Source organism: Danio rerio, chromosome 12, assembly GCF_052040795.2.
Source record: "Danio rerio strain M-AB ecotype USA chromosome 12, GRCz13ab, whole genome shotgun sequence".
NCBI classification, from domain to species: Eukaryota; Metazoa; Chordata; class Actinopteri; order Cypriniformes; family Danionidae; genus Danio; species Danio rerio.
The window spans coordinates 9,099,661-9,126,542 of record NC_141032.1 but is presented as its reverse complement, the minus strand read 5'-3'; the positions used below and the strand labels follow the sequence as shown (position 1 = coordinate 9,126,542).

Here is a 26,882-nt window from a genome sequence, read left to right as displayed (position 1 = left end):
GGTGTCCAAACTCGGTCCTTGAGGGCCGCTGTCCTGCTGAGTTTAGCTCCAACTTGCTTGCTTTAACAAACCTGCCCAGAGGTTTCTAGTATATCTAGTATATCTATTGATTAGCTGCTTCAGGTGTGTTTGATTAGGGTTGGAGCTAACCTCTCCAGGACACTGGCCCTCCAGCACTGAGTATGGACACCCCTGCTTTAAAGTATACAAATATTAAATAATACTATTATTATATTTAATGTACTGTATATGCATTTAATAAATGTCTAAAGTCTAAAATGCTTATATTTAATAACTTGATGTCCTTTAACTCTTAACTAAAATATTATAATATATTACACCACTTATAATGGATAAGTTGGCGGTTTATTCCTCTGTGGCGACCCCCTATTCTATGTAATGGATATGCATGCTTAATATTTAAATGTACTATTTAACAAAATACTGGGACTTTTATTATGTAACGTTGTGTTTTTAAACTACTATGTATTAACATTTCAGTTTGTAATTTCATACTTTTTTGTATACATATGTCACATGTTTTTAAGTTGTTAACTTAATTTCTTGTAATTACTGTGTAATTAATATATCTATAATTCTATGTCAGCCTATCTCACGTGTTCGAAAATTACCATTGCAATAACACTTACTTTTAATTATTAGTTTGTTTCAATATTAGAAGTAATATGAAAATTATATTAATATTAAATCAGAAATAATAAAAGGCATTGAATCCCTTATTATTATCATTGCAATAAAACTTATGGTCACTTTAATGTAGAATTCAGGCTATTAATAAACCATAAACTTAGATTATAAGCTCAATAAACTACTCATTAGCTGCTTATTAAGTTAGTTGGATTTAGCTATGAGTAGGATTAAGGATGTAGAATAAGATTATGCAAAATATGTACTTTATAAGTTTTACAAACAGTTAATATCCTAATAATAGGCATGTAATAATAAGTCACTAGTTATTAGTGTGAATTGTTCCTTAAATTAAAGTGTTACCAAAAATGTAATATAACCACCTAATAAACTTTAAAGGACTAATTTATATCCCTTAATTAATCAGAGGTCACCACAGCGGAATGAACCGTCAACTTGTCCAGCATATGTTTCACACAGTGGTTACACTTCCAGCTGTAACCCACTGGGAAACATCCATACACTCTCATTCACACATACACTACGGCCAATTTAGTTTATTCAATTCACCTATAGCACATGTCTTTGGACTGTGGGGGAAACCGGAGCCCCTAGAGGAAACCCACAAGAACATGGGGTGAACATGCACACTTATATATAGCTGTCCAAGCTGAATAACCACAAAGCTGTTACTAAAAGTCCACAAGTAACATGAACATAAAGTTTATACAGGCATTTCAAACTCTGTTTTTCTCTTTCTTTCAGATGTTTGATTCTCACCCACTGAGATGCTGTGCTGAAAGAGCTCATGCTGACTTTCTAAAATAGAGCACAGGTAACCAATTTGCTCTTTTGTTCCCTCTACCCACTAATGTTAATAACTACTACTATATGCAGAGTGTAAAATGCACCTCTTATAGCTGTATCCGTTCTGGATACCAAAAGCTGTTCAACTCTCCTGTTAACATATTGTGACCCGTGCCCAAAGAAATGTGCTGTTTAATCGCTGCTCCAAAAGTCTGACACCGAGAACAAAAAATGCAGCACATTCACATGAATAACCGAGATGAAATATTGTCTTCTGTTTACCACGTAATGTAGTAAATGCTTTTAACATTGGTAATGACTTAAGTGATAACTACCACATAAAGGGTATATAAATTATAATAAATAAATTATATATATTATAATATCTTATATAATAGTTTTATATATGTATAGACATATAGTTTAATTCATTCACTCGTTCATTTTATTTTCGGTTTAGTCCCTTTATTAATCCGGGGTCGCCACAGTGGAATGAACCGCCAACTTATCCAGCACATATTTTACACAGCAGATGCCCTTAAAGCTCCAACCCATGTCTGGGAAACATCCACACACACTCATTCACACTCATACACTACGGGCAATTTAGCCTACCCAACTCACCTGTACCGCATGTCTTTGGACTGTGGGGGAAACCAGAGCTTGCTGTGAGGCGACAGCACTACCTACATATAGTTATATATAGCTATTTTCTTATTGTAATGTTGTGATGAGTGTTTGTCTGAGGTTCGGTAACACTTTATTTTGATGGTTCATTTGAGCATTAGTAGACTGTCTGCTTAATATCTGTTGTCTGCTCATTCAACGGACATTTAACTGACTAAAAGAAACTTTGGAAGTACATGTCAACTTACACTAACCCTAACCCTAACCACAACCTATGTCTACTTATAATCTAATGAGAATTAGTTGGCATGTAGTAGCAACGTAATTTGAATTCAACAAACGGACCATCAAAATAAGGTGTTACCAAACCTTAGACAAACACACGTCACAACATTACAATAAGAAAATCTCAGATCTCAGATACCTCCCAGCAGGCACAGAACGTCAACATGATGTCAGATTGCCATTTTACCCCAACGTCGGGGGTTGCATTTTGTTTGGAAATGAAAATCGGGTTCACGTCAGAACCCAACATCAGGCCGACGTCAATGTCCATGTCCAAACTAAAAACAACCAAATATCAACGTCTAATGATGTTACAGCTTGGCGTTGTGTAGACGTTACAACTATAAAACGTCTGTCAGACGTTGGACTTTGGTCATTTTCAACATAACCTAAAATCAACAAAATTTCAACATCATTCGACATTGTTATTGCTAGGGACAGAATCTGCGGACGTTTTTTGCTATTTCTGTGGAGAATTTTGGTAAAAATCTGCGAATTTCTGTGGAATTATTTTGGAAGTATCATAACTAAAACCTTAATAATAATAATAAAAATAATAAAATCTTTTTAACTTTTATTTAATGTTTGAATGCAAATCCAGTTAGATTTACTTTATTTGGTAAACAAAGCAAGTCTCTAATATAATATATCTACTAAAATAAATATTACTTTACAAACTGCACTGTACATAAATCAGATGAACATTTTTACATTAGTCTATAATATTACTGTATTTACTTTAAAAAATTAATAAATATAGATTTACACACATTTACTTAAGTAAATAAACAGAATTAATGATGGACTGGAAATCTGCGGAAAATCTGCAAAATTCTGCGTGCACAGATTCCGTGTGGGCCTAGTTATTTGATATCAAAATAACGTTGTCCTTAGACTCTGGCCAGGCATTGAATTTTGGTCACAGGATGTCACTACCTTAATCTAACCTAATATTAACATCTTATGATGTTGTGTGCCTGATGGGTTGCATCTTTGGTGAAATTTGTATTTGCACGCTCTGGTTTCCTCCAAAGACAGGTAGTATAAGTAAATTTAATTAAATTAGCCGTAGAGTGAATGAGAGAATATTCATGTTCACTAAACATTACACTTCAATTATAAAGTCCTATTAACATCATTCTTAATTACAACAACTTATCTATTTAAGTTAGCTAAACTTAGACCACGTCCATTACACTTGTATTGTCAAGTCCTGTCAACTTTAACCTGAGTTAAGACAACTTCAATATTTAAGTGAAGTAAACTTAAAATTGTAAGGCAGCAAGAACACTTAAACTACATGATTCTCAAACATTATTGGATGTGGGAATAAAAGAATAGGTAGATGGTGGAATAATTACATTTTTCCCTGATTTTTCAATGGTAGTGATCATGAAATAACTGATTTAAAAGTCACTGATTTGTTCCTAATTTACAGCTTCACGTCTATTACATGTGCTAAATGCCAAATAGCATGCTTGTATCCAAATCTGTCCTTAATTTCAGACAGACAACAGACACTGGTGTCAATTTGACAACAAAGGAGAATTGTGGCTTTTCTTGCATGTGCACCCCCCCCCCCCCACACACACACACCAGTCCTCGTCTGCTTAATTAACAAAGATGGGTCATTAGGGGGATTGTGAATGAGGTAACCAGACCCCCGATTAAAATGAACACAAGCTGCAAAAGCGCAAGAACAGCCTCATTTATACAGCTAAACTTTCCACATTATTAGCGTCATTTAAGAATAGGATAGTGGAAGCAATAAGAGTTGATAGAATTACACAAACGGGGGGAATATTCCGCTATGCTAATGAGCTGGTCTTTGGAGACCGGGCTTAATGGGGTTTCAGTAGGAGCCTTTATTACCCGCTCCGCTCCGCACCGGATCCGTCCACCAGGAGTAGAGGGGAGTCCGATAGCCTCGCTGATGTGATTGTCAGTGCTGCGTCTGGGCTAAAGCGCCTTGATTCATCTCCATCCAAATGGGCAGTGACGCCACGGCTGCATCTCCATCTTCGTCTGCGCAGGAGCGAATTCCCTGGAAAATAATGAATCGCGGCTTCATTTGTAACTGTCAGAGAAACCTCGGCTCCTCTTTCCGCTGATGAGAGCAAACGATCCTCAAACTTCCACAAGTTCAGCGCTGTCATGTCGTGTCAGGGACTACTTTGCGTTTACTTTACGTTCGCTAATGTCAAAACTCTCATTTATTCCCACACAAACTCTCCCTCACACCGTGCTGCCTTTCTTTTTGTTGTCTGTTTTGTTTCTTCTCTTGTTAATGACAGGAGGTCGAGGTCATCCATCTTCCTCGGACATCCACCCACTGACCACCGCTGGCCAATCCAGACTCTGGTGACCAGCATTATGGCTGTGTCAGGGTGCAACCACCCCCCCCCTCTTAGCACTCCGTGATTAATCATCATTTGGAGAGTGGTGCTGGGACACTCAGGAGAGGCCCGGGCCCTGCAGGTGGTATCGGCTTTGGGGGAGAAAAGACCTGCCACTGGGCCTTTGTGTCTTCACCCCTGGACAACAGCTCTGCAGCTCTGACTTTACCTTTATCCCAGAGAGCACAGAGACTGGATCATAGGTACATAGGTATTGAGTTTAGGCATTCTGCTGGATGCAAATAACTTCATTATAGCAGAATTAGTAATTACGTTCTATTCACTATAGATGATTTTGAGGGATGTAAACAAAAACAGTGGTCCCTGTTTTACATATTTAATTTCTATAGCTTCCGAGAATCTAAAAAGAGCCACATATTGATAAATAATGTTACGATAGCTGTTTTATCATTAAGTTATGATTGAATCGCCTCTTGTTACAGTTATGAAATAGCTTGATAACAGGCAGGAAAGGTTCATGGGCCAATGACATGACCACATTGAAATGGTCTGTAAGTAACTTTGCAAATAGGTCAACTTAATCTACCAATTCTAGCTCAAATGTAGTCAAATATCAACAAAGCCAGTTTTAATCATTTAACCCAGCGGTTGGAGTTGTTCATATTCGGGATCCTGGACCACAAAACCAAAATGTCTTATGTAAATGTCTTATGTTGAACAGACAGTAGCCCAAAATACACTATAAGAGTCAACATTATTAATTATTCTTCTATAAATCATTAGATTATTAAATAAAGACCATGATCCATGAATACATTTTGTACATTTCCTACTGCAAATATATCAAAACTTAATTTATGATTAATAATATGCCTGTTTTGAGAACTTCATTTGGCAAATTGAAAGGCTTTTTCTCAGTATTTAGATTGTTTTGTTGTTGTTGTTGTTGCTTTTTAAATGGTTGCATCTTATCTCAATAATGTCCAATCATTAGAAACCATTTATCAATGGAAAGCATATATATTTAACTTTCATTTTAGTTTTCTGGTCCACTGTTAAATTCAACCCATTCTCATTCTGATTACCTACCCCTACAGTGTATTCTTTTATAGAGCAAAATACATCCCAGGATTTACTTTTTTAGCAGTTTTTGTTTTCTCGAATCCACCAGAAACCTCTGTGTACGTGTAGCGCCACCCTCAGGTCACCCACGTCACTACAACTGCTTAGACTGCGTAAACCTGAGGGAAAACGTGGACCAGTACTGTAGGTTCGTAGGAGCAGAAATGAGAGACCGACTAAAGAGAACAGACAACAGAGATTAGTTTCAACTATAATGAACTTTATATAATAAAGAAAGAAATAAAAAAAAATAATTGTCTTAATTTCTCTTTCCAGAGGAAAAAAAACAACAATAAAGAAGAACAACTTCTTTCAAAGAAAAGAAACTTGGTTATCAATAAACCCTCTTAATGATAATAAAAAATGAAAACCAAATAAACAAAAAAATGAATTGTCTCTTTTTTTTCCTTTCTTAAAAACCCCTTATTTAATCTTTTCTTTCTCTCTGACAAACTGGTTTATTTATTTCAATTTTATGGATTTATATGTATATTTTAGCTTATTTTAAGTACAACGTTTGACCTATTTTTATTTATAGCTAATTGACGTGTCCTAATTATATTACTTTATTCTATTAGAAGTAAACTACATGTAGTCAGCTAATCAGCTAATTTTATGTTAGTTTAAGCAAAATACTCAAATTTTCAATTCAGCTTGGAAAACAAAAGATAAATACCCCAAATGACAATGAATAAATCACAATTATGAAATAAAATAACAATTTGGCTTCACACTAATAAAGTGCAAATGAAAAACAATATAACTCTCAGAAACAGTTCAATGAAGGCTAATTCCAACAGTCTTTGTGGTATATTTTATATACCAGTCCCTGAAATCACGAGGAAAAGTATTGTTTCGATTTCAATCCATAAATTGAGTCCTACCGTCCTGCTGCCCAGAACATACCACAGTACAGGTGGAAAGGAAGAAAGTGTGATGCCAGCTTACTCTGTCATCCAGCACAGTTCTGTCATGAAGATGAAACATTAAACAACAGGTGCAATCGCTGCAATTTCACCGTGAATGTGTTCAATCGAGATCCGTTGGGTGGCCCGCCATCTCATTGCACGCGATGACAACCGCGATCCGTGTCCTCGCTGCATCCGCATCAATATCAAAGTAATATCGCAAGATCAACAAACAATCAGGTCCGATGAATCACTATCAATATCTTTCTAGACGTTCTGTCAAGTTTAAAAGACAGGATTTCACTCGTTTCTCGCTGGATTAGCTTTTTGATCTCAGCTTCCATGCGCTCGCTTCTCTTCCGTTTCTTCCTCTGACGTCACTGACGTTGTTTACGTCGTTCCGTTGCACGCATTTCCTTTCACCTGATAGGTCAGTGGTGAGCTCAAATTTAACCTCTTAAGGGCAAAGTAACAATATACATCTTTACAATTCACAAAAATTCAGAAAATAAAACTAAATCATCAACAATAAACAAACAGGAAAACAAAAAAATACCTTTAGGCAATTTTAAGATTTAAACTTGAATTCTATTTATGAAGTACTTTTAAATTAATCTATAAATCGGGTTTTTAATTTATTAATTAAGCTTAATGTATATCAGTTTATTTGGCATATATTTTTCTTTTATTTCTATTTGTAATACTATGGATTACACCCTCCCCCGTTAACTCTATGCACGTCTCTGTGCATGAAACTAACAGGCTGTGTGACTACTGCATCAGCTGCCTTTGTAAAGCTGTTGTTTTCAATGATGGAGTCAGTCACAGCCGTGCTAAGACTCTGAAAAAGAGACTGCACTATAGAGACCAACGGGTTACCCAATTCAGGGTAAGTAAAAATCCGTGGTTTCTGCCTAACTCTATCAGACTTCCTGATAACATTACTATCATTTTCATGTTTCTTCGTTTCAGTTTCATGCTCACTAACTTTTACAGTTTCCCCTACAGGTATTTGCTGGTCACCTAAATTGACAGGAACCTCTGCAGGTAAGTTTTCATCAGACTTTACAACATCTGGATCATCAACAGGTAGAACATTCAAGGTAGGTGCATTGTTTATTTGAAAATTCTCTATTTCAGGTAAACATTCGATCGGACTGTCTGCTGAAACAGGTAGATTTTCAGTTGAAATGTGACCGACAGTGTCTTGAACTATTGGAATTGAGGGAACCTCAGTTTGTGGCCCGGTTCCAGCTTCATAAACCTCAGTAAACGTTATGTTCGTCGGTATTAAAAGATCACTGTGCATCAGCTCTAAGCTGCTGTCATCATCATCAGAGTCAAAATCTACCTGGTCTTGTACTTTGTTACAGGGGTTTTTACGAGTTGGAGGACGTTTCCGAGTACTGGGCAACGCAAGTACTTCCTCAGGTAACTGTAACAAATCACAAGGCAGTAAAAGGTCTCTGTGAAGCGTTCTTAGAGGGCCGTCTTTACCCTCTGGCTTGACAGTGTACACTGGGAGATCACCCTCTCTTTTCACAACAACATATACAAGTGATTCCCACTTGTCTGCCAACTTCTGTTTTCCCCTCAAGTGCACGTTTTTTACCAGGACCCTATCCCCAATGTCTAAAACAGATTCAACAACATGCTTATCGAAACGAGCTTTGTTTCTTTCTCCAACTTTAGCAGTACTTTTCATTGCCAAATCATACGTTTTTTTCAACCTACACTTCAAATCGTGCACAAACTGCGAATGAGTTTTGTACTCCTCTCTGTTCAGCGGAACATCAAATGCCAAATCTATAGGTAACCGCGGCTGCCTTCCAAACATTAATTCATAGGGGCTAAACCCAGTGGAATCATGCTTGGTGCAGTTATACGCATGAACAAGAGGTTTCACATAACTACTCCAATGTACTTTGTCACATTTTTTCAAAGTACCGAGCATGTTTAAAAGAGTACGGTTGAATCGTTCGACGGGGTTCCCCCTGGGATGGTAAGGGGTTGTCCTAATCTTATGAATTCCCATCAATTCGCATAGTTCTTTTATAGTCTTTGACTCAAAGTCGGCCCCTTGATCACTGTGTAATTTTTCAGGAATTCCATAATGAACTATAAAATTCTCCCAAAGAGCTTTAGCAACTGTACGCGACTTCTGATTACAAGTTGGAACAGCAACCGCATACTTGGTAAAGAAATCTGTGATAACCAGCACATCTTTGGTGTTTCGGGAATCTGGTTCAATGGACAAAAAATCCATACACACTAGCTCAAGGGGTCGAGTCACTTGAATATTAACCAAAGGTGCAGCATGATCTGGTAAAGATTTACGACAAACACACCTAGGGCAGGTTCTGATCTTTCTTTCAATATCCACAAGCATTTTAGGCCAATAAAACCTAGATCTCACAAGGTCCAGTGTACGATCTACACCCAAATGCCCCATGTCATCATGTAGACATGTCAAAACCATACTACGCAAAGACTCAGGAAGAACTAGCTGATAAGTGATGGTATCTCCATCATGCCTCCTCCGATAGAGGATTCCATTTTGCAACTCCAACTTACTGAGTTCCCTCATAAGCAAAGAGAGCATAGGAAGTTCTTTCCGTACTAAAGGAGGGATTGTCTCACCTGTTTCTAACTGGACAATGACTTCACGGATAATGGGGTCAGATCTTTGTTTTTCTTTTAAATCATTCTCTCCAAATGTTGGCACTACCGGACAACCAAAATTATTCTCATCATGATCAAAACTGCCTGGGATTGCATCAACATGGATTGCAAGGGACTCAACTAAAGTCATAGGAGTAACACCACAATCCACGGACTTGCAATAGACAATGTGCTTATCACATATGGCCTGAATGACTTCAGGTGACATGGTCTGGACATCATCAAACAGGTGGTTCAGTGCAAATTGACGAATTCGTTCCTGTTCCTTCTGAGATGCAACATCATTTTTTAAAGCACCATGAGGAAGTCTGGACAAACTGTCAGCATCTATGTTCTGTTTCCCAGCTCTGTACTGCAATTTAAAGGAAAATGCTGAAAGAGCGGAAAGCCACCTGTAGCTCGTAGAATCTAACTTAGCCGAGGTTAATACATAAGTAAGTGGATTACTGTCGGTAACTACAGTAAATTGGTTACCGTACAGATAATCGTAGAATTTTTCAGTTACTGCCCATTTAAGGGCCAAAAACTCTAATTTATGAGCGGGATAACGGGCTTCACTTCGAGAAAGTCCACGGCTGGCATAAGCAATTACTTTTAACTGCCCTTCTTGCTCCTGGTACAAAGCCGCTCCCAACCCCACAGTGCTGGCGTCCGTATGTAAAACATACGGAAGTTTAGGATCGGCAAAACCAAGCACTGGAGCAGTAGTAAGTGCTTCGATGATGGCTTCAAACGCTTTCTGACAATTTGCAGACCAACGGCTCCCAAAGGGCTCTTTGGGATTGTGGTAATCTCTCCGTTCCCTAACTTTAGAGCTCTTTCTATGTGGTGGATACCCTGACGTCAAATCATTTAAAGGCTTCACAATGGCTGCATAATCGCGAATAAATCTGCGGTAATACCCTGAAAAACCTAAAAATGATCTGAGTTCCTTCAGGTTTTTCGGAACAGGCCAAGTTTTCAGTGCCGCAACCTTGTCTGGATCGGTCTCTACACCACTGCTAGACACTATGTGCCCAAGATATTTCACAGAAGTCTGAAAAAATCTGCATTTTTCCAGAGAAAGCTTCAACCCAAACTCCCGCAAGCGATGCAACACTCTCAACAACCTACGCTCGTGCTCCTCTAAAGTGTCAGAAAACACTATCAAGTCATCCAGAAAAACAACGACCTCTTTTAAATGAACATCGCTCATACACCGTTCCATCAGTCTTTGAAAGGTACTGGGAGCATTCGTAACCCCTTGCGGCATTCGATTGAACTCCCAGAAACCTAACGGACAGACAAAAGCGGTTTTGTGCTTATCGGACTCCTCAACCTCGATCTGGTAGTAACCAGATTTGAGGTCCAAAACAGAGAACCAGCGAGAACCAGTAAGAGCGGAAAAAGTTTCCTCCAAATTTGGCAAAGCGTAAGCATCTTTGATCGTTTGCAGGTTAAGTTTACGGTAGTCAACACAGAGACGAACATCCCCATTCTTCTTCCGAACAACTACGATCGGTGAAGAAAAAAGGGACTCCGACTCCCGGATGACACCGGCATCTAATAACTCCTGCAGATGTTTCCGCACAGCATCAAAATCTTGCGGGTGAATGGGGCGAGCTCTCTGTTTAAATGGGGTTTGGTCATGTAGCCTTATGCGATGCGTCACTTTATCAGTCTTGCCGAAATCTAAATCATGAAGAGCAAAAACATCTGACATCGCACACAACTTTTGTGAAATTCTCTCCTTCCACTCATTAGGTATTGGTGAGTCACCAAAATCCAAAGTGAACGGTGGTAACTCTTTACCCTGACTGTTGGACTCTGTGGCAGGTTCTTTAACATTCACACTCTGCAGTGAATACAATTCTGCAATGACACTCTTTGCAGGAACTAAAATGTCATGCTCAGTTTCATTTTTCAGGATCACTGGGATTTTCTGAAATGATCTCTGGGAAAGAGTGACAAGAGAAGATGCACACAAAAGACCTCCAGGCAAGGAAGACTGAAGAGGAGCCTCCATCAGAACCCACTTATCAGAGGAAAGCTCTCTGGAATTTATTGAACCCTCAAGCACAAGAGTTTGTCCTGCAGGGACAACTTCAGGCTTTGTACCCTGGGCTCGAACAAGTCCAATCATGCTATTGGTTTTTAGCTTGAATCGGTGTCTGAGAACATTCATGACGACTTTGAATCCATACGGTAATACATGTGAAGGCTGGGCTACTTCAGAATCAAACTGGACTTCATAGGCTAAGTCAAGAGTGTTTGTACCAATAAGAACAGGAGACTGGACATTACTGCTAGTATCTGCAGTGACCAAAGCAAGAGTGGTAAGTGTGATCTCTGCTCCAAGGAATTCTTTTGGGAACACTACATCAATCTCAACATAGCCCAGATACGGTACAAACTGTCCATTTGCAGCTTCCACCTCAAGATGTTCAAGCGGTTTTATCTCTAGATGAGACAAATTCTGTTCATAATAGGTCTGAGAAACAGTGGTTACCTGCGAACCTGTGTCAAAAAGAACACTACACTTTTGACCCGCTATAGAGACTTCAGCAGTGCATTTTGCCCCTACCAAGCCCTTAGGCAAAATAAAAGGTTTGCTTCTACTGCTAGCATGGTGATTGCAAAATTTACTATTCTTGGGACGCCTGCTACATTTTTCAGCCCCCGTTTGTCCCACAACTGGAGCTGATTCTATTTTAAAGGAATGCGATAGGATGACCCCATTTGTGCCTCCCAGGATGACTGCCGCTCTTTTAAAAGCTTTCTTTTGGCAGCTACCAAGGCAGGATTTGCATCACGATCACATGTAGAAGCAATATGACTGTCTTCACCGCAGTGAAAGCAGTACCAGGGCTTAGGTTTACTCAGCTGCTTAAGAGGGACACTGCTTACAACTTCACTCAAGTTTGTTTGCACGGACTGGGTTTTGTTCATCCTAGTAGCAGATTGAGTTTTTGCAGACTTGCTTGGCTTAGCTTCAACAATTTGACCCTTCAACCCTACTACTTGCTTTTGCAAGTCACAAACTCTGCCCTCTGGAGCACACTGAGCTTGCTTTTTAGCTTTCGTTAAACCCTCAACTTGGTTCTGAAGCTCTGCAATTTGCTTTTTCAAATCTGAAACAATAGTCTGAGTCGATACAACCTCATCCGATGAAGCGCACACAGAGTAAGAGGATGTTCGCAGCTTGGATGCACCAAGATGTTTTCTCATACGGAGCTCTTTTGTGCTAATTTTGTCTTCTGCTGTTCGCAACAGTAACAACAATTCTGAGAAGGAAGGGGGATTGGCCTTCTTTTGTTCTAGTTGTAATTCTGAAATGAGGGCATCGTCCCAACAACCCCTACAGAATTGTCTTACTAAGTGTCGATCAGCCTCACTAGAGGGCACACCACCTCTTCTAATAGCCTGTGCAAGAGCTACTTGCAATCGCTGTAAAAACTGTGATGGCTTCTCTCCTGCATTCTGCATTGTGCTCAAGAACTTAGCAAAGAGTTCGTCACCATCCTCCACCGTTCCGAAAGCTGAATCTAAAAGATCAAGATAAGCTCTAGGCGTTGCATGCAGACCTAGCGTCCTCACAATGTCTGATGCTGGAGGTAGAAGGCTGTCAATAATTTTTCTAGATCTGACTAAATCAGACACGGCTGGGTCTTGTAGCATGAGTTCTACACTGTTGTGCCAAATCTCATAGTCTACCTCATTCGCTGGACGAGGGGACCGCCCAGAAAAGAATCTTAGCTTGAGAGGAGCATGCATGTGAGAAGTAGCTTCTTCACTCTTCACAATATGCTCAACTACAACACGCTGTATCTCTGGGGGATTCACATTAGGAACATTCGTTCCAACTAATGGAACAAATGCAGCACCCATAGGCATTTCCTGGCTTCCCTGAACAGGGTTAACTTGAGGAATGCCTGAGCGCAAATCAGGGGCAACATCTGTAGTATCGTCATCAGCCTGTGCTATGGGTTCCCTGCATTTAGAAAGCTCTTCTTGTAAGAGGTCCTCAAAACGCCTACCACTAAGCTTTGCAATGCTTTTCAACTTTTCCATATAGCCCTTGGTGGCACTAGTATTGACGGTTTCAACATAAATACTGGACAAAGCTTTGATCTCATACTGAATATCAGCCTGATGTGGATTTTCAAAAATGAATGGTAACTGGGGCTCTAGGATTTTCACTGCACTTCCACTCTCATATTCAACTATCACATTTTTGTGATGGGGGGACCCAGGACTGTCAATGCGGACAATTCTATTTATGCACCCATATTTACCTAGATGCTCGGTCAGATCAGTATCACTCTCTGTGTCTGTAGTTCCGCTTACAATAAGAGAATTTGGAACCTTAATGTTCTCCTGTTCAATGATTTCCATCTTTACGTTGTAAAGTCTATTTAAATACGTCTGATTTCTTACTATAGTCACTCTCTACTTACTGCTCCTGGCTGGCTCGCCAAACTGTAGCGCCACCCTCAGGTCACCCACGTCACTACAACTGCTTAGACTGCGTAAACCTGAGGGAAAACGTGGACCAGTACTGTAGGTTCGTAGGAGCAGAAATGAGAGACCGACTAAAGAGAACAGACAACAGAGATTAGTTTCAACTATAATGAACTTTATATAATAAAGAAAGAAATAAAAAAAAATAATTGTCTTAATTTCTCTTTCCAGAGGAAAAAAAACAACAATAAAGAAGAACAACTTCTTTCAAAGAAAAGAAACTTGGTTATCAATAAACCCTCTTAATGATAATAAAAAATGAAAACCAAATAAACAAAAAAATGAATTGTCTCTTTTTTTTCCTTTCTTAAAAACCCCTTATTTAATCTTTTCTTTCTCTCTGACAAACTGGTTTATTTATTTCAATTTTATGGATTTATATGTATATTTTAGCTTATTTTAAGTACAACGTTTGACCTATTTTTATTTATAGCTAATTGACGTGTCCTAATTATATTACTTTATTCTATTAGAAGTAAACTACATGTAGTCAGCTAATCAGCTAATTTTATGTTAGTTTAAGCAAAATACTCAAATTTTCAATTCAGCTTGGAAAACAAAAGATAAATACCCCAAATGACAATGAATAAATCACAATTATGAAATAAAATAACAATTTGTCTTCACACTAATAAAGTGCAAATGAAAAACAATATAACTCTCAGAAACAGTTCAATGAAGGCTAATTCCAACAGTCTTTGTGGTATATTTTATATACCAGTCCCTGAAATCACGAGGAAAAGTATTGTTTCGATTTCAATCCATAAATTGAGTCCTACCGTCCTGCTGCCCAGAACATACCACAGTACAGGTGGAAAGGAAGAAAGTGTGATGCCAGCTTACTCTGTCATCCAGCACAGTTCTGTCATGAAGATGAAACATTAAACAACAGGTGCAATCGCTGCAATTTCACCGTGAATGTGTTCAATCGAGATCCGTTGGGTGGCCCGCCATCTCATTGCACGCGATGACAACCGCGATCCGTGTCCTCGCTGCATCCGCATCAATATCAAAGTAATATCGCAAGATCAACAAACAATCAGGTCCGATGAATCACTATCAATATCTTTCTAGACGTTCTGTCAAGTTTAAAAGACAGGATTTCACTCGTTTCTCGCTGGATTAGCTTTTTGATCTCAGCTTCCATGCGCTCGCTTCTCTTCCGTTTCTTCCTCTGACGTCACTGACGTTGTTTACGTCGTTCCGTTGCACGCATTTCCTTTCACCTGATAGGTCAGTGGTGAGCTCAAATTTAACCTCTTAAGGGCAAAGTAACAATATACATCTTTACAATTCACAAAAATTCAGAAAATAAAACTAAATCATCAACAATAAACAAACAGGAAAACAAAAAAATACCTTTAGGCAATTTTAAGATTTAAACTTGAATTCTATTTATGAAGTACTTTTAAATTAATCTATAAATCGGGTTTTTAATTTATTAATTAAGCTTAATGTATATCAGTTTATTTGGCATATATTTTTCTTTTATTTCTATTTGTAATACTATGGATTACATACGCTTTTTCAGGAATGGTCAAGCAAATAACAGTCAACGCAGTGGCAAACAAAAGAATATTGGGAATCTAGAGCTGTGGTCAAATAACAGGCGAATGGTCAGTCCAGGCAGCAAACAACGTAAACAATAAACAAACAAAGCAAAGCTCGGTACATGGCAAGACAAGGCAAGAGAAACGCATCAACAGATGCGTTTGTGTGCTGTATTTGTAGTCTGTGTAATGAGCAGCTCCCAGCTGTGTGTGTCTAATCAAAGGAGAACTAGAACAGGTGTGTGTATGTGGTGCATCACAGGATTTGTAGTTCCTTTGGTGGCAGATTTGTAATTCTCCAGTTTTCTGTATGGATTAGATAGCTGGTGATTGTGAAAGAAAGGTTGCCCGATTTTATAGAATTTGTCTTCTTTCTTTTTAGGGAGAATCAGATTTTCTCCATTTCCAAATGTTTAATTACATCCCTTATTAGATGTATATATGTAAGAGCTGTTTCCAGTTTATTAATATTAACCTTCATGCTAGTAGACAGACAAATGGAACTATCTTTTGTTCTGCACATCTGGTCAATAAGTAACTTTGCAAATAGGTTGAATTATTCCACCAATTCTTGCTCAAATTTTGTCAAATATCAGCAAACCCACCGGTTGGAGTTGTTCATGTTTGGGATATATATACTTTTATAGAGCAAAATACATCCCAGGAGCTGAGTTTTACTGCAGTTTTTTTTTTTTCGTGAATCCACCATAGGCTGCTATGTATGCTTTTTCAGATCTCAAGTTTCTCTTGCGAGTGCCATTCGTGCCAGTTGTTCTCACGTAAATCCACCAGAGGCTATTGACTCACTGCCTACTGACTGAATGACTGATGGATCGACTGACCCACCCTCCCCCTTCACTAAACCCAACCAATAGTGTTTTAAAAAGCACTGATTAAATCACACTGAACTGAGCTAAACTGAACTGAACTGAACTTAAGCACTAAAAACTGAACTACACTGTTCCAGTTACTATGACCATTTATGTGAAGCTGCTTTGACACAATCTACATTGTAAAAGCGCTATACAAATAAAGCTGAATAGAATTGAATTGATTGACCCACCCTCCCCTTCAGTAAACCCAACCAATAGTGTTTTAAAAAGCTCTGATTGACCCACCCTCCCCCCTACACTAAACCCAGCCAATAATGTTTTAAAAAGCACTGATTGACCCACCCTCCCCCTTCGCTAAACCCGACCAATAGTGTTTAAAAAAATACTGATTGACCCACCCTCCCCCTTCACTTAGTCCCTTTGTTTATTAGTGGTTGCCACAGGGGAATGAACCACCAATCTATCCAGCATATGTTTTACACAGCGAATGCCCTTCAGGCTGCAACCCAGCACTGGGAAACATCCACACACACTCATTCACACACACACTACGGCCAATTTAGCTTAATCAAGACACCTATACCGCATGTCTTTGGACGAAACCGGAGCACCTGGCAAACTTCACACAGAAATGCCAACTGGCCAAGCTGGAACTTGAACCAGCAACCTTCTTGCTGTTAGGCGACAGTGCTAACCACTGTGCCACCGTGTCACGCCACAAACCAATTCATTCATTCATTTTCTTGTCGGCTTGGTCCCTTTATTAATCTGGGGTCGCCACAGCAGAATGAACCGCCAACTTATCCAGCAAGTTTTTACGCAGCGGATGCCCTTCCAGCCGCAACCCATCTCTGGGAAACATCCACACATACACACACACACACTCATACACTACGGACAATTTAGCCTACCCAATTCACCTGTACCCCATGTCTTTGGACTGTGGGAGAAACCGGAGCACCCGGAGGAAACCCACACGACACAGGGAGAACATGCAAACTCCACACTGAAAGGCACCCAAACTCAAATAATATAAGTTATTTTAATACGTTCTAATAAATAAAATGTATGATATAAAAACAATAGAAATCAGTAAGTGAAAAGAACACAATAGATTAATGCCCAAACTGTCTTTTTAAACTCTAGTTAGAGTTAGATTTAGGGTAAACTCAAGGCAAAGTATTCAAAAACGCATGTACATTTGAAGCAAAACATGGAGAACATTAATCAATGTCAAGCATTAGTTCATCTTGCGTTTGTGCACGACTTTTGATTCATTATGACATCTCACAAACAAGTTGAGTTCTTAAATAAGATGATTTTCCTCATGGAGACATTACATCCTTTTGTTGTTTTGGTGGGAAACAGTCTATTAGAAAGCAATCGCTCAGGATCGCATAAATGATTGTGCGTCTAATGAATCAAAATCAACTAATTTTTCTCCCGTGACTGCTTTAGTCTATTTCTCACCATTAAACAGGGTGAACATTAAGAGGGTCTTTAATAGCTCTATTTAATAGGTGGAAGCTTTTGCTTCATAAACCTCTAATGATGCCGATGCACACAATTCATTACTGACCACATCTAGAAATGATGGATTCCTGGCATAATGGGTAAACTTTGACTGAGCCGACAAAAGGCTAAGACTCTAACAAGACTCTCCATTAGCAAAAGGCTGGCATCAAATTAAAGATTGATTTAGCAGAACCATTTGTTACCGGCGTCTGACGTGCAGCTCTGTCTGTTGAGACCGCTGAAGACACAGACACCCCATCATCTCCCGCAACCCCTCGCAAGCCAAGATGAACGCTTGTAATGATGCCATTTGCTTAATTTTCTGCGCTGCATACGTTCGCGCTGCTCCCCACACACACCTAAAATGTTGTGATGATTTGATTTGCCTCGCATTTTAACTTTCAGCTGCGCGCATTTGTTTTAGTTCAAACCATTTTACATTTGTTAATAATGCTTTTTATTAGTAAATGTGGAGAATAGTCAGAAAACCAAATCTTTAAGGATGTTCTTGTATCATTTTGTTGAATGCTGGCAGTTGTTATTTGTTGTCGTTGTTTACTCGTTACCGATTTTCTCCATGGAAATCAATTCAATTCAAGTTTATTTGTATAGTGCTTTTTACAATCATTGTTTCAAAGCAGCTTTATAAAAGGTGCACATTATTGTAATACAATTGAATTAAGTTAAAGCTACAATCAAATATAAGTTATTATATACAGATATAGATAACCTGCAATTTTATAGCATATAGGTCAGGAGTCACCAATCTCGTTCCTGGAGGTCTGGTGCGCTGCAGGGTTTAGCTTCAACTTGCCTCAACACACCTGCCTGGGTGTTTCATGTATACCTAGTAAGACCTTGATTAGCTTGTTCAGGTGTGTTTGATTAGGGTTGGAGCTAAAATCTGCAGAACACCGGACCTCCAGGAACAAGTTTGGTGATCCCTGATATAGGTGATGTGATGTGAGTTTTGAACTGAGAAAGTGTGTCTGAGTATTATCAGGAAGGCTATTCCAGAGATTAGGAACCATACAGTGCATCTGGTAAGTATTCATAGCGCTTCACTTTTTCAGCATTTTTTTATGTTAACCTTATTCCAAAATGGATTAAATTAATTTATTTCCTCAAACTTCTACACACAATACCCCATAATGACAATGTGAAAAAAAGATTTTTTGAATTTGTTGCAAATTTATTTAAAATAAAAAAGCTGTAAAATCACACGTACATCAGTATTCACAGCCTTTGCCATGAAGCTCTAAATTGAGCTCAGGTACATTCTGTTTCCACAGATCATTCTTGAGATGTTTCAGCAGCTTAGCTGGAGTTCACCTGTGTAAATTCAGTTGATTGGACATGATTTGAAAAGACCTGTCTATATAAGGTCCCAGGATTGACAGTGCATGTCAAAGCACAAACCAAGCATGAAGACAAAGGAATTGTCTGTAGACCTCCGAGACAAGATTGCCTCGAGGCACAAGGCTGGGGAAGGCTACAGAAAAAATTTCTGCTGCTCTGAAAGTTCCAATGAGCACACCGGCCTCCATCATCCGTAAGTGGAAGATGTTTGAAACCACCCGGACTCTTCCTAGAGCTGGCCGGCCATCTAAGCTGCGTGATCAGGGGAGAAGGGCCCTAGTCAGGAAGGTGATCAACAACCCGATGGTCACTCTATGTGAGCTCCAGCGTTGTTCTGTAAAGAGAGGAGAACCTTACAGAAGGACAACCATCTGTGCAGCAATCCACCAATCAGGCCTGTATGGTAGTGTGGCCAAACGGAAGCCACTCCTCGCCTGGAATTTGCCAAAAGGCATCTGAAGAACTCTCAGACAATAAGAAAGAAATTCTCTGGTCTGATGAGACTAAAATTGAACTCTTTGGAGTGAATGTCAGGTTTTACGTTTGGAGAAAAGCAGGCACCGCTCATCACTAGGCTAATACCATACCTAAAGTGAAGCATGGTGGTGGCAGCATCATGCTGTGGGGATGTTTTTCAGCAGTAGGAACTGGAAGACAAGTCAGGATAGAGGGAAAGATGAATGCAGCAATGTACAGAGACATCCTAAATGAAAACCTGCTTCAGAGGGCTCTTGACCTCAGACTGGGGCGACGGTTCATCTTCCAGCAGGACAATGACCCAAAGCACATCACCAAAATATTAATAGAGTGGCTCAGTGAATGTCCAGAACCCAAATCTTATTGAACATCTCTGGAGACAGGGCCGGATTAACCAATGGGCCTTATGGGCACAGGTCCAGGGGCCCGTGGGCACTAGGGGCCCCTGCGAGGGGGGAGAAAAAAAAGACAATTTCGGAGTGTCTTTTTTGGCTAATTGCAAATAGCACATCTAGTTGGAATAAGCTATTCAGGGTTTACGCCTATCGATGCCTGATTGATAGAGACAACATGAGTAAAGAGCTGTCATTCATTACAGCCAGTGGCGCACCTTGTCAGGCGCACAACAGCATCTTTTGACGCGATTAATCATAAACTGGGTTCGAATCCACCATCAGCTGAACTCGTGCTACTTTTTTTTCTCCCCATTACATATCAGATTGGACATATATTTATTTTTAACAGGAAGAAAACATTTTTTAAAAATAATGCAAATGTGATATAAAGTCACAAGTGTATTGTGGGTATTTAATAATGTTTAGTCTTATTATAGGTGCCTCCCTCTCAGCAAAAACTATATTGCTCAGACAACTGTACACTGTAAAAAGTGCTACACTCACAAAGTTGGTTCTATCTACTTTAAATAATTGCAGTCTAGTTAATTTTATTTGTTTTATACCAAAAAAATAAAATTTGCTTCCTCTTTACTTAAAATATATCAGTTTTTATATAACTGTATATTTTAAATAAAACTAATGCAATTTATTTGAGTAGATTTTTGTACGTGGTTATTGTGTAGAATAAATGTTATAAAAGTGAGTTGACACAGACAATTTATTAGAGCAGCTGTCGATGTGGGCAGGTGTTCATAAAACGTGATTTTAATAGTTTGGCGTGACTCCTTTTTCATTGCCCGGGATTTAGCAGGCAGACGCAGCTTCTGCAATGGTCGACATTAACTGCTCCCAGCAGCGGATCTGATTAACACGGTAAGTTGCAAATTTAGCCGAATGATAATTGTAAAGTCATGCAAAACTGCTGTCTTCGCTAAGGAGGTGAGGTTTTAGCTTTGTAAATTGTACTGTAGCCTCAGGTATGTTAACAGTTAGACTGCTCTCACATGGAAAGCTAAGTTGGCTAACGCTAACCAACGCTAGTTTATACTAACGATTAATAGTGAAAGTAGTTTTAAAACACTTAGTAGGTAAAACTAACGTTGCAGAACCGATTAACAAGGTCACTGGTGGGCGGTCGGGGTGTGGGGGTTCAGTTTGTTAGCGCTAACTTAGCTAAAGTTAGCTCACCTAAGTTATAGCAGCACATTAAGGATGGATATTAAATTCAGAAACGTATGCAACAGTTAAGTAGTTTGTGTTTAACGTAAGAGAAAGTATAACTTAAAGTTTGTGTTTTAGAGATTTAGTCCATAAGTTTTTTAATGCTGCATAGTGAATAAATTACAGATTTACAATTTATTTTAACTTAAATTACATTTACTACTGATGTTTACAGAACCATTTAAATTGTATGCACCTCATTCTAAAATGCATGTTCTTGGTCTTTAGATACCAAAGTGATTTTGTTACCTGTGGATCTTCAAACTTCACATCCAGGTAAGAAAAACATTAGATACAACTACAGCTATAATTATTTGCAGGTAAGTAAAACATTGGTAAAATTGCAAACAATAGTGGGCTCCATAGAATTAACTTACATTTGATATCTGAAGATTTTTTTTATGTGTGCAACAGTAAAAACAGTATAAAAATATCCTAATGCAGTTTCTTATTATCTGTCAGTCTTTCAATAAAGCTAACTGATAACACTGAATCACTGAACTGTCATTTGCCAGTGACATTAAATTTGAAGAAAAAGTCAATTAAATGTAGCTTTAGCAAAAATTTTATGTAAACCTTAATGTAATGTGTAAAATGGCAATGTATTTATTTATTTATTTAATAAAATTTGTATTATGACGTGCAAAGTTTGGTGCAAAATGAAGATGACAATTAAATTATAGAATTTGTATTCTATAATTTTCTTATAGCCGTTTTCAAACAGTTTTAATATCTAAATTAAATACACATTCTTATGCTTTATAAGTTGCCAAAATAAACAAAAAAATGTAATACCTAAATTTTTAACAATTCTGTGATTGACAGGAAACCACAATGACATGCACTGTTACACTGAGTAAAATCACAGTTTTCTTTAAAATTTGATAACTAAAAACACCTGGAATAATGTAATTACACAACCTCTATAACCTTTTTTTATTTTTTAAATAAAAGTTAGGTAATTTTAACTAAGGTAATTTTTAACTGATAAACTAAGGTGTTTCATCCATGCATCATTCTCACTGGACTTTTGTAACTTCACTTGTAGTTATTTTCTATTCAGTATTTAGCTATTTAATGTTGTTTGGTAGCAACCACCTGAACTCCTGTTTCTTTTTGTCTCTACCAATAGAGTTGTGAGGAATCAGAGGTGCATGCGGCTGCCCACGGGAAAAATTTGCCATCAGCCCAACACAGTTTGGATTATCATAGGACTGTCAGAGGTTTGCCAAACCTGTCAAATGCATGATGGCTCCTGTTTGGACTTACCGATGTCCTCGACTTCAAGTATCCATCAAAACTGTATACATTTAAGATGTATTAGAGACTCTTTGTGGGACTGGACATTATGCATCCTAAATCTTCATCAAAATATGCAAATCTCCTCACTGAGTTGCCTTGGATGATTTCTCAATAGGATCTGGTATTATTAATCTTTTTATTTATGTATTGTGTATGTGTAGCCACATTAATGGCCTATTTTGTAGTCACTATTAAAAGGAACATTGATTGATGTTGAATACATGTTATGGTCTTTAATCCATCTTCCCATTCTTATTTAATTGTTATTGACAGGAAAGTCTGTTTATCTGTGTTTACTAGTGTATATTGTGCTTACAATATAGAAACGCCGATTTATTTTCTGAGGTTACAGCCAGAAGTCAATTAAATTCATTTTAAATGACATATGCATGGTTAATTTTATTTAGATCATTAAGTTCATAATACTTAATTAAAATGAGTACAGTCAACATATAGCAATGTATAAGTAAGTTAAGTTTAACAAAAAAAGTAAGTTTATCTGATTTGAGTTATTTTAGAAATATTATTTGGCTCAACTTAATTTTATTGCATTTGTTTTAAGCAATGTTTTAGTGTTTAAAATACTTAAAAAAGGCTGGAAGTTGAATCAACCTAAAACGTCCGATGCAACCACTTGCCTCACTTTTTATAAGTTAGATCTAAGTAACATTTTTTACAGTGTATTTCCTCTGAGCAAAAAAATCGCAATCACATATTAATATTATTATTATATTTCAATTGCCTTTCTTTCTTTAACTAAACAGAATGCCGTAATTGGTCAAGCGCGGAAACGTCAGTTTTATAATAACCCGCACTAAACTGAGCGGACTTTAGTATATCTGTCATAGATCAAAAATGAGTGGACAAGTGGATTTAGCAAACGCGAGGGAAAGAGGAGAGGAGGCATCTTTATTGAGGCATTTTCCATACACACCATCTTTAAACAGACCCATGATCAGGAGAATGAGGGTACAGAAGAAGACGTTATGGTAACTTTAAATGATGAGAAGCTAGCATTAACCAGGCGGAGGAGGCTAACAGCAGCGCAATGCGGACTGGATTCATCGTGTGAGAGACAGACAGAAAAGGAGAGAGAGAGAGGGAGACAGAGAGAGAGAGAGAGAGAGAGAGAGCGAAAGGCCCAGAAGAGGAGAGAGACGGGAGAGAAGAGGTATAGTGTGTGTGATTTCGGATACTTTTAGGTTTATAATCAAGTCTTCATCACGAGAAGAGTAGAGAAAAACAGGGAGAGGAGAGAGACAGTAAATCAGTGTTTGTATTATGAAAGACTCAGATTCATAGAACTCAGATTCATAGAACTGGATTGGAGAAGCATTGTGCGTTATATGCCATGGCAATAATAAGCTTTATAAGTTTGTAAAAGCAATACATAAAAGCAAAATATATATATATATACAGTATATATATATATATATATATATATATATATATATATATATATATATATATATATATATATATATATATATATATATATAGTTTTATTAGTATTTTTATTCAATGCTTTGAAAAATAATTTAAATCTTTGTAGACTATAAATACATATGTATTATATATCATTTATTTAAATATGTGGGCAACAAATTATAGATTCATTTTATTTAAAAATTATTATATTATTCTTATTTTTTAAATTCAACTATAGGGGTGCGGCCAGGTAGGGGGCCTTACAAGACAATGTGCCCAGGGGCCCCTGAGTTCTTAATCCGGGCCTGTCTGGAGAGATCTGAAAACGGTTGTACACCGTTTTATGTTCAATCCACTTATATTTGTACCAAATAATATCTTAATTCCTTCATGTTGTCCCAACACAAATCGTTTGTGTGGAACCCAGCATTTTTACAGTGCATGTTCTGAATATGGACGATGGGGTTTGGAATGACTTTTAAAAATGATCAGTTACGTTTAACCTAGTTATGTTTTTAAAATTAATCACCTCAAGCTGGTGTAAACAAACAAGCAAGCAAAAACAAAAAATGATTGGGTTGCTTGTGACATTGTAAAATTACAATGAGCGTAATTACCAATTAAAATGCTTAGTGTTTCAATTTTTTTATGGCTTTAGAAGGTCCTTGCCCACTTTTTTCCTTTTTCCAGATCACACAATTTGCAAAAAACAAATGCTGAAATTATGTAAATAAAAATGCTGTTTCTGGACTTCGGAACATTTTACACTAAATGTGAATGTTAGCAAAATATTCAGTGCCCCTATATATTACAGTCTTGTTTCACATATACTGTACCTACATTCTGTGTAACTATCAGAGTCATTACATAAACATGACATAAACAAAAACTGGGTACTTTCCCTAAATCTACCCCTGAATGTAGTTAACTAAAGTAACCCAGTTCTTTCCTATGTAGGTAGACTGTACGGAAATAAAGTGCAACCACACTGTAAAAAAAAATCTTGCTGCCTTCATTTTTTTTCATTGTTGAATCAAATTAACTTTTCTAGCCATCTCAACTTACATCAATAAAAAACAGGTTAAACTTTGTATAATTAAATATAAATAAAAAATTTTGAGTGGCACGATGTATCAGTGGTTAACATTGTCGCCTCACAGCAAGAAGGAGCTGGTTTGAGTCCAAGCTGGGCCAGTTGGCATTTCTGTGTGGAGTTTGCATGTTCTCCCTGTATTAGTGTGAGTTTCCCTTCGGGCGCTCCGGTTTCATACACAGTCCAAAGGCATGTGCTATAAGTGAATTGGATGAACTAAACTGGCCGTAGTGTATGAGTGTGTGTGAATGTGACAGTATATGACTGTTTCCCAGTGCTGGAAGAGCATCCACTGTGTAAAACATATGCTGGAATAGTTGACGGTTCGTTCAGTTGTGCCAACCTCTGATATATAAGGGACTAAGCCGAAGGAAAATGAATGAATGACAACATTTTGCAGAAACATACCATTCGCTGTCATTTCCACCATCAAGTTTATCAGAAACTTTTCAAATGAATGTGAGGCCGGGGATGTGTTTAATGCGCAAATCTGAGAATACAGATGCTCAAAGCGTCCCCCCATTATGTTTCAGTCGGTCCCAGAGAGCAGGAAAAGTCTTGCATCTTCCAAACATTAGTGTTAATGGCTGATGCTGCTAATAGGAAAGGCAAAAGTCAATGATGGACCGGGTGTAATTACATTAATGAAGCTTGTGTTGGGAGGTGACCTGCTACCCCAGTAGGACGCGACTCTGCGAGCCCATCACAACACAACTAGTATGAGTGTGAGACTCGGACTGTACCACTATGATTATTACTTTGCAGCATAACAAGACAGGCTTAATTTCAGTTCATTTTAAAAAACTATTTGTTTCAGTTTTGCAGAGCATAAAAATCAGTACAGTATTACAGTTTAAGAAAGGTAAGTGTGCATAAAAATGAGCAGTAAGAGATCTGCACACTGGTTTCATGTTGTAAAGTTGACTAAAGAGTCCCCATTCATGTTTATTTTAACACAATCTTATGGCACAACCATTACTATTTTAAACTTTAGCAAATTAAATGAAAATTTGGATGAACTCATACAATCTTATGCAAATTTGATATATAATCATGTGAGTTTAGGGGTGGTCCTACTACAAAAATAACATTTAAACTAGAATGACAAAAATTACATTAAAAAAATATATTTTGATTGACTTGTTTATGCTTTTAGAAAATCCACCTTAATTTACTGTGTTTATCCATTTGAGTTTTTCCTAAATATTTTATTTGATTACATTTTGAAGGATTTTTATCAGGATGAAGGATTTTACTTTGAAAAATCCAAAAACTTTAACAGAAAAAGCACAATATTCTGTATTATTGACACAAAATACAATAACATTAATATCTGAATATTTTATTTCATATGTGTCACAATCACTGGCAATCTAGTCCATACACACTGTAAAAAATGCTGAGTTGCACACAATTCCTTCATGTTGTCCCAACACAAATCGATTAAGTTAACTTAATTGTTTTTACAAATTTAAGTGGATTGAACATAAAACAATGAAGTTGTCCCCAACAAACATCAAGAATTGACTGATGGTGAATGTCCTTGAGTGGCCCAGCCAGAGCCCAGATCTAAATACTATTGAACATTTCTGAAGAGATCTGAAAATGGCTGTACACCGTCGCTTCCTATCCAACCTGAAAGAGCTTGAGAGGTACTACAAAGAGGAATAGGCAAAACTTCCCAAATACAGGTGTGTCAAGCTTGTGGCATCATATTCAAAAAGACTTGAGGCTGTAATTGCTGCCAAAGATGCATCAACAAAGTGTTGAGCA

The 26,882-nt window shown here is 37.9% G+C and overlaps 2 long non-coding RNA genes across 4 annotated transcripts in view; one reads left to right on the top strand and one right to left on the bottom strand.

Moving 5' to 3' along the window:
- LOC147834393 (uncharacterized) overlaps positions 1-26,882 on the bottom strand; it is a 529,770-nt gene that overhangs the window by 414,452 nt on the left and 88,436 nt on the right. The gene's annotated exons all lie outside the window — the stretch shown is intronic.
- LOC137496792 (uncharacterized) lies at positions 20,863-22,797 on the top strand. Its single transcript, XR_015503856.2, has 3 exons — positions 20,863-20,938; positions 21,515-21,562; positions 22,419-22,797. It is a non-coding gene; the product is annotated as an uncharacterized LOC137496792 (long non-coding RNA).